General features: G+C 41.1%; 1 pseudogene; it reads right to left on the bottom strand.

Annotated features, from left to right (window-relative positions):
• Positions 1 to 7,731: 7,731 nt before the first annotated feature.
• Positions 7,732 to 8,589, bottom strand: LOC102516308 (annotated as a pseudogene).
• Between the last annotated feature and the right edge of the window lie 2,568 nt (positions 8,590 to 11,157).

Genomic DNA, 11,157 nt, shown 5'->3' with positions numbered 1-11,157 from the left:
CATTCTTAGCCTCATTTTACGAGTGAAAGTTACTTTCAAATTAAAGAGCTAGACGCCACTCTCTTGGACCCAGTGGAATTTGCAGAGAGTCAAACAGTACATCTATATCAGGAAATTCTTCTATTCTAGCTCTTACTGTGTTGGTGGAGAAAATCTCTTTACAGATGGATTTCTGTTTATATGGCCTTTAAAAGTTTTACTTGCACCCAGTTTGTCCCATTGGCAGTACTTCCAGTTCTATTTTTTTTTAAAGACATTAAGGCCACACAGTGTTTGTAAAACAGGAAGAGAAGTGGCCCTGTTAGTGAGAGGAAAGAAGCACACAACCCCTCATGACCAAGGATACCTTTTAAAAACATAATACATTGTGCTGATGGCTAGTCAATAGGATTGTCAGCATTTTACTATGAAATGTTGAAGGAATTGTTTATGAATGCCCACTGTCTATATTCTACAACTAATATTTTGCTGTATTTACTTTATCATTTATCTGTCCACCTGTCCATTTATCATTCTATCTTATTATTTTGGTGTGCTGGGGGATGCATTTCAAAGTAAGTTGTGGACATCAAAAGCGATGGACTCATTTTGAATCATGGATGGTACCATCTGGCTATTTGGCCAATGGCATATTGCAGCAGGTTGGGCTAGGTTTAGCTAAAGTTAATTAAAAAACCAACAGAGTAGCTTTGTGTTCAAAAAGAGTTTGTTTTCTCTGGTAAAAGAAGGCTGGATGCAAGAGTTCGGTGTTGGTATGGTGGTTCTAACATCATCAGTGGCTTACACTCTTTTCTATCATTCTGGTCCACCATCCTAACATGTGGCATTCATCCCCAAGATCTCTCATGGCCCAAGATACTGCTACAGCTCCAGTCCTCTCATTTTAACAGTAGGAAGAAGGAGAGGGATAAAGGCTTCTTTTAATTGCCTGTCCCAGAGGAACCAATAATTTATAATCACCTTGTCTAGCTCTAGAGAAAAAAATGAAGAAATTTTATGGGGATCATGTTATATTTATAGATGAACTCAGGAAAAAATGGGAATAGTTATAATGTTTATATTTTATTAGCCAGACGTTGCTACAGTTGAGAGGCTGAGAAACATAGCATTATGTATCCTTTTGACTATGTACTTGGCTTATTGATTTCAGCCATTTCATTTTGTTGGGAAAAAATCAAATGAGCTGAGGTTGCCTTTACCCTAGCACAGCTGTGTGGGCCTTGGGTTACTATTAGAGACATTTGTGAGGGCACATAAGGTGAGTTTGAGTTAAGTTTTCATGTAACTTGAGTTCAACAAAATCATTTGTTCAGGAAATTAAATGATCCTTATATTGAAGTCATATCAAAGTGGTACTTTCTTATAGGGCGATCACATCACCATGATGAAAATGCGATGTCCTCAAAACAAGGTGGTTCAAGACCAAAGGACAAGCTGGTCAGCTGACACTATCATGAGGGATGCAATCCCTGAGAGCTGTGTGGGTTGAGAAATTGGCCTAATGATGACAAATGTCTCAAGTAGTATTTCATAGCACTTTGAGGCTTTATTTCTGAAGAAGCAGCAAATACCAGTTCAAAGAAGCAGAAGTTTCTTAGTGGGAGGATGGGGTTGGTAGGGGGAGGGACAGAATAGAACAGGAAATTACATGAGTAAAGACATCTTTACCCTTAGGTTTTAGAAAGTGATGATTTAACATTATAGCTGTAGAAAGTAAGTCTTCAGTTGCTCATTCTCTTCGCTGGAACTAAGACTAGTTTTTATGTCTTCTTTCTGCTTGTATTTCTTTTTATCACCTATCTCAGTCTGTTTCACAACTTGTTTGACAGTGCTGTTTCAGATGGCTAGAGTCTTTGTTTAAGGATGTTTTTCTTCTGTTTATTTTTATTGAAGAACAGTCAGTTTACAATATTGTGTCAATTTCTGGTGTACAGCACAATACCTCAGTCATAAAGGAATGTACATATATTACTTTCATATTCTTTTTCACCGTAAGTTACTACAAGATATTGACTAGAGTTCCCTGTGCTAACCAGTATAAACTGGTTGTTTATCTATTTTATATATATTGGTTAGTATCTGCAAATCTCAAACTCCCAATTTATCCCTTCCCACCCTGAATTGTTAGAGTCTTGTTTAATGACTTCTTAGAATTCTGGCATGTGGTTATATTTAGCTTTTTTTTTTTTTTTTTTTTTAAAAAGCTAGTTCCTTGTACATTGAAAATGCAAGTTAGGAATCTAAGGAAATAGATGCAGATTATTTATCTTTGCTAGAGGCATGTAATGAAATTATTATACTATACGTAAATCATCTAAAATAGAAAATGGTACTATTTGTTTGTCTTGAAAGATCTACAAGTCCTATGCTGAATGTGATAGAACTTAGTGAGTCTGCTTCTTCTACACACAAAGCCAGTGAGCCCAGCCACCGTGTAGCCCTAAGTGCACATGCGCCTTTAGGAGGGCTGCGGGGAGATGGCTCACATGCTGGCTATCATGCCGTACCCAGAACCTGACTCTGCTGAGGGGTTCAGGCTCCAGAGGGCGTTCTAGCTGGTCATGTTCAGTTTGTCAGATTGCTTTCCATTATGGTTAATTTTATTGTGGTGTGTGTGTATGCAGGTGGGGAAGGAGGAGACCTGAAATCAGTCCCTGTGTCCCTCTTATTCTTTATTTCCATTCCTCATCTACCCCACCAAGACTCCCAGATATGTCTCTAATATCTGACTCCTGGTCATAGGTATGGCTTGAGATTTTCCCCTGGATTTTCCTTGGTCTCCACATAAATTAGGGATGCAAATAGGTACTTAAGTGGGATTTGGGTGTTACCTAATTCCACACAGCAGTGACACACAAGTCTTGGCTCTAGCCCGTGGGTTCTGATTCCCATTATAAGTTACATATCTTTTTAAAAATTAAACGGAAAGTTTTTATTGAAGTATAGTTGATTTACTATGTGTTAATTTCTGATGTACAGCATAGTGATTCATTTATACATATGTATTATTCATTTTCATATTCTTTTTTATTATAGGCCATTACAAGGTATTGAATATAGTTTCTTGTGCTATAGAGTGGAACCTTGTTGTTTGTCTATTTTATATATATATAGTCGTTAGAATCTGCAAATCTCAAACTCCCAGTTTATCCCTCCCCACTCCCTCGCACCCTGGTAACCATAAACTTTCTATGTCTGTGAGTCAAGTTATATATCTTGATAAACAACAGAGTCCTACTGTACAGCACAGGGAACTACATCCAATATAGTAATAACCTATAATGAAAAAGAATATGAAGAAGAATGTATATGTATAACTGAATCACTATGCCATACACCAGAAACTAACACAATATTGTAAATCAATTATACTTTAAAAGTTATATATCTTATCTCTACAACTCTAAGGACTTTATTGATCATTCTACAAATCAAGCTGAAAAAAACCTTTATGAATATATATTTGATTTAGAACAAAACAATCTTGTCTTCTAAACAGCAGGTGATCCAAATGCAAAGGAAAAAAAAAGAACATGTATTTTGACTTAAGCACTTACAGGCTTCAGGTAAGTGAATCATTTTAAGTGTGCATTGGCCCAGTGTCGGCAGTCTCTTTGGGACTTTAGTGACAGGAGAAAATAGCAGGGCTTCAGTGTGCCTACTTTGCTGCTGGGGAACTTGGGGCAGAGGCACCTACAGACATCACCTAGCTTAGTGGTTCCCAAGCATGACCTGGCATCAGAATCCCTGGGAGGGCTTGTTAAAACCCCGATTACTGGCCTCCACTCCTACATATTCTGATTCAGTAAGTCTGGGACAAGGCTGGAGAATTTTTATTTCTATTAATTTTCCTAGTGCTGCTGATCTAAGGATGACACTTTGAGAACTGCTGGTCTAGTAAATAAAAGTCAATTCACGTTGAAGTCTGATAACTATTTTGACCCTTTCCTCCAGGCCGGAGCTTGTTTCATGGCCATTTCCCTTATTAACAATGGTGTTTAATATAACTGATCATTTTCAACTAGATTCTAACTCTGTGCCTTTTGTAGTAAGTAGATAAAAGATTAGAAAGCAGGTGGAACACCACCATCCAAAGCAGAAGAGGGTATTTTGGGAAAGAATCCCTAGTGCTCTGTATCAGGAGTTAGCAAATGATGATCTATGGGCCAAATCTGGCCCATTGTTTGTTTTTGTAAATAAAGTTTTATTGGAACGCAGCCACACGTTGATTGCTGTATTGTCCACGGCTGCTTTTGTGCTGTAGCAGCAGAGTGGTAGTCGCAGCAGAGACCTCATGTCCCACAGAGGGGAAAATATTTACCATCTGGCCCTTTACAGAAAAACTTTGCCTCCCCCTGCTCTCAGTGTTCCTCTGAGCAACTGTTGGCTGATTTAGGGAAGCTCTTCTCTCGAAACCCAGCAGTAAGCAACGTTAGTTTACTTTAGCAGATATGAAACTTGAATCCTAACACTTTCTTCCGCCCTTTCTCAACCCTTCTCCCCGAACATGGAAAGTGGCCCAATAAGTGAAATGAAACTTGGCCCAATCAGCGATATTTAGAAAGTGGAAGGTGAAAGTGTTGACATCTGCTTGTATTCCGGCAGCACGTGATGCAGCAAGAGCCTTCTGGTCAGCCGGGCATCTTGCTTTTTGTGAAAGATTGTCTCGTGTTAGCCGGCCCTAGTGGGATTTATGCCTGTGGAAAAATGCGATGTGATGAACCATCTGCCTTTCCTCCTAACAGTGGCTTCCTAGGTGGATTCTTCCTTCCTTCAGTCTTGATAGCTTCAGTAAGTTTGAGTGTCTGTCATGTATTCAATATCTGTATGTATATGTTATTAAACATGTAGGTGTATTTCAGACGTATGCGTATTTAATCCACGGCCATGTCCATCTTCCCTCTTTGCCTCTTACCTCCTTTCTGATCTTATTTGCTCCTCTGCAGTTGGTTCATATCCCCAGAGGAGTGGCCACTGAGACAGGATTAGAAGTGTAGGAGATTTTTTTAGGGGAAGTGCCTGGAAAGGATTAAAGCAAAGAGGCAGGAGTGGTCGGGAGCACTTCACCCTGCAGTGCAGACAGGGCTGGAGGGAAGGAGAAGGCTAACTTGGGAAGGCTCACACTGCTGTGCTGTCCTTATAAAGTCGTGGCCAGCTCAGTGGGAGGCCTTGAGCCCAAGTCAGAGGAGTCCCGTGTCCCACAGGCAGGGGTCAGGGCCACTTCCCCCAGTGACTGGGGGCAGCCAGGAGAGAGTGTCCCTGGCAGGAACACGGTGGTGGATCCACAGGGGCAGCAGCTGGGGTGGTTGGTGAACATGCTGCCATAGCAGGAGATCCGAGAGGCCCGTGTTCAGAGCCTCCACACCCTTATACCCCCAACATCCTGCCACCGAAGTTGTCATTTTTTGAAAAAACAACAACAAAACATCCATAGACCTGTGAGGGTTCTCCTTTCCTTGCAGACTATTCTGGGTCATTTCAGGTGCTCTGCATCTGACCCCATCTACCTTTCTAGCCTTTTCTCCACTGCACGTGCGATACGGCCTGCCTGTGTCCTCACTTTTCTGTTGCAGGCACTTTGCTCAGACAGTTCCTTTTTCCTCACATGCCCTCCCTCTCTCAGCCACCCACTGAAATCCTACTTCCTTTAGAAATATTTCTCCCCAGAACCTTGATGGTCTAATTTACTCAGGAAACATTATTTGAATTTATATGCTAAATGCTGTGAAGAGTCCAAAGATGAATCATACATGGATCCTACTCTGAAGGGTTAACTTTAATAGGGAAAGTGATATTCTATAAACAGTGTATTAAAAGGAACACGTAGGTGAAGTTCTGAGCTGAGTACAGGGCAAATATGGTGGGGGTTCAGAAGAGGGAAAGATTATCTTCATATTAGAGAAATCCATTCTGACAGGTGGGCCTTGAAGAACCAACCAGCGAGACTTGGGCATGAGGAGATGGGAGGGAAGAGAATTAATTCCAGATTAAAAGAATAACAGAGGCAACGGCATGAAGTGAATTTCTTTAGAAAAGCTTCAATGACTAGGGTTTTTCAAACTGTACATAAGACCCATTAGCGAGGATGAAATAAATTTAAGGATCCTCTTATCAGAAAAAAAGGGAAGAAAATAAAGAAAACAAACAGAATACGATGGAGAATGTTTGGTATCCTTGGCATGTAGTAAGTGTTATATTTTGTGGAATTTTTATTATGGGTTATACATTTCCATACATTTAATGGGTCACTATATAAATGTATGTCTTACCACAGGCAAGCTTTTGTCTTCTCTGAGTTGATTCAACAGTATATATTTATGAAGCATCTCTTATGTGCCAGCCACTGGGCAAAGTCTTGGGAATACAGTGATGAAAAAACAGACATAGGCTCTTCCTTCATGGAGACTATGACCCAGGACAGAGGGTCTCACACTTGAGCAGCAGCAGAAATACCAGAAAGACTTAATAACACACAGATTGCTTCAGAGTCTCTCCTTCCTTAGGTCTGGGTGGGGTCTCAGAACGTGCATTTCTAACATGTTCTCAGTGGATGCTAAGGAGGCTGGTAGGGGACCACCTTAGACACTGGTCTAGTGGGCTACTTGAACAAATGCAAATAAATATGCACTGGAAAATTGTGGTGTTAGGAAGGAGAAGAGCAGAGAACAGAGAGACAGACAGACAGACAGACAGAAACTGGGAAACCTATTTTATATTGGACAGTCAGAGAAGGGGTCTGAGAGAATCGCTTTCAGGCAGCAGAAGCAGTACGTCAGTGACCCAGGGGACCTGAAAGCATGAGCAAGAGAGGGTTTGGAATGAGATTGGCAAGCAGGTTGGGGGCTAGACCATGCAGGGTCTTTAGTCCAGTGATCTTCAGACTGGGATGTGTATTCCTGGAGACCGTGAAGACTTTGTAAAGGGTGTGCAGGCACGTGTAGCGTCAAGAGCATTGTCTTCCTTTGTGCTCTGCTAGAAGGGATCTGCCCAAGGGCCAGTGTCTGGGTGCTCATTTAACTTTCCCACCTCTCTATGAATAAAAGCTTACCTATCTCCTATCTTGCTAGGGTATCTTGTCCTAGGGTGGAAAATCCTTTGGGGGACAAAACTAGTAATAACTCAAAATATTACTTAATAAAATAACTCAATAAAAAATACTCAGAAAACCTTAGTGTTAAAAAAAGTGAATGACTCTTATTATGGAATTAAAACAAAATCTGTTCTCAAGGCAATTGGTCTCCAGTTCTTGGCTTTCAACAAAGTTGAAGGAGGCCCTAAGTAAGCTGTCAGGAGGCAGGGCATTAAAAATAATTTTTGAGGGTGGAGTACTGTCATTTTGATATATAACTAGAAAGGAGATTCTAGCATTTAGTATCACTGCTGTAACAAAACTTTCCTTTCCTCTATTTATTTAGGTGGATAAAACAAGCACTTTCTCTTACTTCTATGAAAGTGAAAAATTGGAAAAGAATTGACTCTGAACACTGCCATAGTTTACTGTTAAGAACTATCCAATCAGAGATACATGAATTAATTTGGTTAAAAAACAGTGTCACTGAATTCATTAAGAAATTCATTTTCAATACAATATATTTTATATATTTAATAATTATCTACAAGATTTATACTATGACCAGCTCTTTACTTGTGATAAATGTAATATCTCTACCAACCAGAACTGTATTTTTTGGGAGACATTTCAGTTATTCAATTAGGTTCTTTGTAAGAAATTTAGAACACCAATTTGTGAGGATAAATTTCATTTGTGAGAGAAAAGCTCAGAACAGAGGTCACCCTGGAGCTGAGGAACGGCTGTGAGTTTTCGGCAGCATTGGAGCCCACAGCTCTCGGATTGACCCTGTGCTGCTCTGTGGGCTCAGATTTCCCTGTCCGTGTCGAAGCGCTCACCTTCCTCATATCTGGCTTTCCCAAGCTGCTCCTTCCTGAAGTAAGCCTCAGAGAGATGTTTTGGGATTTCCACACCACTCATATCCATTTTGGTGGAGGTGGTGATGACAAATTTCTGGTGTGTTTCAGCAGAGGAACTCGACTGAGAATGAGAGGTCCAGTCACAAGCAGCAAGCTTCTGCTCAGCTGCTTCAGGAAAACCACCGTTTAGCCTCTGCAGCACCCAGTGAGGATGCTCAGAGTGGCTCTGGGAGTGATGCCAGCTCGCAGCTTCCTCACATCTGACAGAAGGGCTTTTTCCCATGGCCCAAGAGCTTCCAAGGCACACCTTCAGTAGAAGAGTCTGCAGGCGTCCTGCAAAGCATAATCGCCTGGGTCTCACCATCTCTGTCACCACCAACTAGTTTGGTGTCAGCAGCAAGAGATTTCTCCTTCTTTTTCTTTGCAACCTTAAATGTAGCTGCTGACTACTTCCTCTTGTACGTGGCCTTGCTGGAACACACAGCAGGTGGGGAAAAGCTGCCAATTCCTCTGACTAGGATGAGGTTTTGGTTGTGGTGAGGTTTCCCCTTCTGAGGTGTTTTGGTCTTGAGGTTTCTCTTCTGGACCTTGCCCTGGCATCAGCCTTCTTGGCTTCAGATTTCTTCTGCTATCCAGCTTCTTAGCTTTTTCACCCATCATCTTGCAAGATGGGAAAGAGCCAGAGTAGTATTTTTTTTTCAGAATAGTATTTTTTTTTTAACACTTAGAACATTATGGCCATAGGGAAGAAGTTTTTAAAATTTCTCTCTAGCTCTGTCTCCAATCTATAGAACAAAAAGACTTTGAAGCAGAAAAATATATAAGGATAACTCTCTGCTGCAAGTAAAATGGAAGTATGAGTTTAAGGAGAAAGTGAATTGTCCTCAGATACAGAAGGAGTACTCCCTGGCTGTCTGAAGAAGAGGACTAGACTCTTGGAGATGTGGGGAGGGGGTTTCTGGAGAAGAGAGGATTAGCCCCGGGAAGAGCAGAGACAAGAAAAGGGCTCCCAGGGCTGGGAGTGAGAGGTCTGGGGCATGAGGGCTCCCATCTTTGTCTTGACTTTCACTCTGCTTCTTGAATTTTGAGTAGGTAAAGCTGCTCCCTTCTACTGACTCCCTCTTTCCCTCTCTCTTGCTTCTTCTCCCTTCCCTTCCTACGACAGATCTCTCCTTCATTCTCCTCCTGCCTCCTTGACCACTCAACAGGTCAAGTGGGTGTGGGATCGGGGTAAGCATCAGGGAGAGTGAGATAAAGAAGAAACATGGTCATATTATGGTTACATGCCCATAGATGGGGTTAAGTTTGTGCGGGGTCTTATTTGTGGGGGAGTGAGAAACATGATTGCAAGGATGAAGCCATAACATGTCTGTTTTTCTTTTTCCCCCCACTTCAAGCCCTAGGATGGGTTCCTGGCTATAGAGGCTTTTCCAGGGAAAAGAGAATCACTTTCTATAGTACATGTGATTACAAAAGAGTTCATTATCAACTTAACATGGTGAAAATACTCTCTACTGATTTGGGTTCAGCATCCTTCAGTGAGAGAGGACAGCTACTCTTCCCCTTGGTTTGGGCAAGTGGTGTAGCCATGCTGGCCTCTGCTTCCTTCTAGAGGTGGGAAGGTAGTCTCTTTAGCAAAGGGAGCTAGGGTAGCAGAAAGCCATCTGGACTGAGAATCAGGAAGTTGGATTCAGGCCATGCTCTGCCACGTTTTTTCTGTGACCTTGGGAAAAAACATCTTGACTCTCAGTGACCAGTTTGTAAAGGAAGACATCGAATAAAGCGAACTGTGCATTTTCTCCCTACTCTGAAATTATTATTTATGAGTAGTGAGACTTAGAAAGAGTTTACAAAGGCCCAGGAACTTCTGTTTTTCTTCATCGTCCCTTGATGAGAAATATTACAGTGAACTTTTCAGTTCATTGTCTTAAAAAAAAAAAAAAAGGAAAAAAGGCATCTTTTCTTTTCTTTTTGGGAAACATCAAGATTTGCTCTGCCCTCTAATAGTCGCCTGGATAGAATTTTCCATCTGAGCACAAAGCAGCTCAACCCGGTTTCAACTAATCCCTTCTCTGTATACCCCTAATTTAACAAGAGGAACTGGAAGCGTCAGACAGTGTGTGGGAAGACTGGAGAAAATAAGGAAGGTATAGAAACCACTAAAGATGGAGATAAGTTAAACATTCTGGCAAATTATCACGGTGTATTGCTGGCACTCAACGGTTAGGCAGTTGGGAAGGTAGTTAAGAGAGGCTCTCAGTGCTTCATCTAATTGCAAGCAGCTGTCGATTAGTGGAACTTGACCAACTGTTTTTAATTCCATTCGGTGGTGATGAAGAGAATGAGACTTTTAAGGGAAACTGGCAGGGGCTGTGTGTGTGTGTGTGAAGTTGCTTACACTTTTTTTTTTTAGAGGTCACAGGGTGCAGTAACAACTACTAAGAGATGCTCTTTGAAACCATGGCAGGCTTTCATGATAATGATTTTCCTAAATTTTACCAGCCTTCATTGAGCTTTTGGCTGGAAGCAAACTTCTCTGTTATCCAAATTCTGGAATGATTTTTCTTGGGGAGTGATTCACCCGCCAATGGTGAGTGACTGAATGGCTTGTGCCAATACAGAAGCAATTGTTCAGCGCGGGCAGTAAATCTCCAAAGAGAGGTAATCGTGCCAGTTAAGAGTCTTCTCCTTAGGAATGTTTCATTTCACTTTTTGGATTAGAAAATAGGAAAAATAAGAAAGTGGAAAATTTTAGCTGATTTCCTGCAGTTGTTAAACCTGCTACAAATTATCTACATTTGAGAGTTTTCTGGAAGGCAAAGTTTTGAGCAGCCCAGTCTAATCAGCAGGATATCTCTCTTGATGTAATTTACTCTTCTATATTTTCTTTTTCTAATAAGAGTAGCAATCTTTTCTAATATCTATTTGCTTTCATTTCTGGCCATACATTTAAAAAACAGTGATTTTAATGTTTCTGCATTGCAAACCAAAGAGACCGGCCACTTGACTGAAAGCAAGGCGTCTATGAAACCAAGAGGGCCTTGAAGTTCTACTAATAGCTGTCTAATTGGTCTGAAAATGTGTCAAAGAAGGCAACTGGCAGAAACTCTCAGGGAGAAAGGGGCTACTCTCCTTCAGTGCCAATCACCATCCATTTCACATCCTGAATTTCAGTGCCCTGAAAGAGAAAGTCAATTCCCTAAATATGTACATGTGTGAAGATTTATC

This window comes from Camelus ferus, chromosome 8, assembly GCF_009834535.1.
Source record: "Camelus ferus isolate YT-003-E chromosome 8, BCGSAC_Cfer_1.0, whole genome shotgun sequence".
NCBI classification, from domain to species: domain Eukaryota; kingdom Metazoa; phylum Chordata; class Mammalia; order Artiodactyla; family Camelidae; genus Camelus; species Camelus ferus.
This window is presented reverse-complemented; position numbering and strand designations above follow the sequence as displayed.